Genomic DNA, 3,834 nt, shown 5'->3' with positions numbered 1-3,834 from the left:
AATTAAACATTCTTTTATTTTTGAGTATATAATTATTCTGTGTCAATATTGCTTATCTTCTGTTTTTTGTTAAGAAATTCTAACACAATTTTATATATAGCATCAAATTATATCTATTCTATATAATTTAATTTTTGAAATTAACATATTATATTAAAATACAATTGTTATATCACGCAAAAGAGACGGCAACGTTTTAGGCAAATGTTATGTCATTTCATTAAGTTGTATCTTGTAAATTTTATATTTGGAATAATTTTATTTTTGCGTGTGGACACATCATGAAACATATATTATAAATGTAGGCTTATCGAAGTATATTTACGCGATCGTATTATCGATATATATATTTTATAGTTAATATACTAATGTTTCTGGTTAACAAATTATTTCTTTGCTACTAAATGTTATATACAAATTCGTGTTATGACTCCATCGCTGTTAAAGTTAAAGTTAGTAAATTGAGTTTGCCTAGGTAAACTACGGTGAACCATCGTACCTCGAAACCGTCGCGGACATTAAACTTATTGTTTATCGATTCATTACCATCGTGACAGCTCCTGAATTAATCGACTTATCCACTATAACTTTTGATTACCCTTCCGATGATAAAGAGTGTATCACATTTGTATCATAAAGGAAAATAACCATCATTGCAGATTTTCAGAAAGAAAAATATGATTTTTGTACAATATGTGACAACATGATGATAATTCTTTACGATACGTAACAACGTGATGGAAATAATATTTTAGAAAACAAATATACATGATAATCGCGTTCCTAATTCATCGGACAGCGCATCGATTTAATTATCTAACCGTTCTCGGTCACGCTTTAATTATAATCGAGCAATATAGGCGTGGTACAAAATCCGGAAATTAATATTCTCCAAATGCATTTTACTATATGATTCTCTCTCTTTTTCCCTCTTCCTCCTCCTGTCTCTTTTTTGCGCAGCACAATTTGCGTAAGGTGATACGCAAAGATTCTCTAATTAAATTCGTCCTGAAGTTTTCATGCGTAGATAAAATGCACCCTTTTACAGATATTACTTTTGAATATAATTAATTATTATGATGTTTGTGATTAAATCTCTTAATGTTTTAACGTTTCAATGTTATCATTTTAAAAAGAGTTACTCTAGATATACTAGTACATGACTCTATCTTAGATATTACTGCCATAAACGCGATAAGTTATCGTAATGTTGTTATCGTAATGATAATGCGAGAATTCACGAAATAATATTGGACAAAATGTTTAATCCGTGATAATGTATTCATAGGAAACATAAAATAAGTTAAACAATCTCCTGTGAAGATAACTGTTGGGAAAAGACGAAGAGATCCATTTTCGTAAGATGCGTTGGCTTTGCGAACCGGTTTTCTCAGTAGAATATTCCGGGATATTTCCTGGAAGGAAATTGCAGGATTCTAATTTGCTCGACTGCAGGCCATTCCTATCACGATGCAACTTTTCTCCGATCAAGAGTATAAGAGTACTTTTCATGGTAATAATTGCCTCTCCAATCCTTTCAATGCCCGTTCAATTTTTATCTCGTAATCCCTTCTATATAAATGTCCTATATAGAACGATCTCTTTTCCATTTTACTTTTTAACTACGTGACATAACGATTTTTTTTTATATTTAATTCTATTTAAGTTTTATGTGTGCATAGAATATCATATTTGAATGGAAATATATCGGAAGATTTCGTACCGTAAATGCTTGTCATCGTATTTTTAAATAAAATGTGACTATTGAGATACTCTTAATAATTTCTTTAAATATTGCTGTATTATTAAACTAATAACTACACAATTTTATTTTTATGATATAATGTGTACGTATAAATTATGTGCAAGAGATAATCTCCTTTTGCTCAGAATATTAAACAATAATAATTAATTAATAGATAATTATTGAATTATAAAATTATAAAATTGCATAATTTTTTAAACAGGTCATCTGTAAATAATTATAACAGACGAATGAGTTTTAAACAATCTTCCTATTATTTAATTGTAATAATCGTAATTTTATTAATTATTATTGTTGTTGCACAGTAGTGTTATTGCTGTTTATTTAATAATTAACATTTATGTGATAATTAATTTAATATTTCACAGTGAATGATCTTAGGTTCTCGAATAAATCGTTCAGTCGCGCAAATGAAATAAAAAGCTATACGAAATAGAATTTAAAATTTTTATCTTCAATAAAAAAAAAGTAGGAAACGCCGATAGCATTTGACTGAAAGAACGCGTTCCAAACGGCCTGTAACTCCTCTCTTTACGAGGAAAAAACTTTTAGAGAAGGATATTCCCCTTCGATGTGAGACTGCTTTTTACGCGCAGACTAAGTCGAAGCCTCCAATGTCGAGATGCCTCTATGCGAAAATCCGCCACTACAGAAGTCGACGACGTAAATCCTCGACCAAGGGTAAATACCGAAAAGGCGATCATAAAAGAAGAAAAAAAAAGCGGATTTATTACATAGCATACGGGGAAACCCTGGCGAACTTTTGATAGAAAAAAATATTGTGTCTGCATGATGTCAGTCACCCGTCGCCTTTGGGCTCAAGCATCTCTTCCGCATGCCAAAAATCTCATTAAAGCAACATATTTACGTAAAGATGTGGTGAAAACCACACATTCCTTCTTACAATCGCAAATTCTTAAAAAGATTTGAAATTAAATTTCAGATTTTTTTCTCTTAGCAAATTTAATCCGATATCTTTTTTTATGGTCTTTTACTGTCGCCGACGAATTTTTTAATCCTTTTAAGCACTTTTTGTTTGAAAGTCTCCATTATAATTAACGTAAGTAGATCGGTACAGTGGCGAGGCGAAAGGAGCACAGCACGCATGTTATATAAAGGAAGTGCGATGTGCATTGGCGAAGTATCTATCTGTAAAAAAGGAAGTAGAAAAAAACGACTGATCTGAAATGAAAGTATTGACCTAAAAACACTTTCTTCAAATAAGCTTCTCTTGAAAAAACAAAAGTTTACAACAAAAGTGTGAGATATCGTTAAAATTTTCGACACGTTTCACTTTTCATAACTTTTCTTGTTCAAATGTCACATCATTTGATAAAGTTTAAAATGAATTTAAATGATTCTAAATATTTTGAAAGATGCTTAAATAAAATAAATAATAAAATAATAATAATAAAATATTTTGAAAGAAGTAATTAAAAACGATATTTAATCTTACATTTTATCTTAGACAAAAACTTTACAAAAATTATATCTGAATAAACTTCTTTTAGAGAAAGTTATGCAATAATTGAGATTTAATCGATGCCATTACATATTGGTTTAAAACTGCTAATTAATTCATCGTAATATAATATTGAACGTTGCGGTAATTACATCGTTTAACGACCGTAACAGCTCGCATTGTTAGTTCAACTACCGGTAGTATTACAACTAATACAAGGAATATCCACTTTCTACAGTGACCTGAATCGCCGTTACCTTAGCAAGTAATAGATCCTTCAAATGCTGTCGATGACGCAAACTCACCCGCTTATTGTATAGAATATCATACAGTCTCTTCCAAAATTATTCCTATAATCATCATAAGCTTTAATTATTAATTATCGAAGTACTATCATTATTTAGAAGTCTGTAAGGAAATAATATTTTAAACATACATAATTACAATATTAATCAATTATTAGTAATCAATGAAATTTAATAATATTAATTCTTTTTTAAACATTTGAGAATAATTTTTTTATAACCGTGTCTATTAAATGTATTATATATTATACACACACACACACACACACACACACACACACACACACACACACACACACACA

The sequence above is a fragment of the Atta colombica genome, unplaced genomic scaffold (genome assembly GCF_001594045.1).
Source record: "Atta colombica isolate Treedump-2 unplaced genomic scaffold, Acol1.0 scaffold189, whole genome shotgun sequence".
Lineage (NCBI taxonomy): Eukaryota > Metazoa > Arthropoda > Insecta > Hymenoptera > Formicidae > Atta > Atta colombica.
This window is presented reverse-complemented; position numbering follows the sequence as displayed.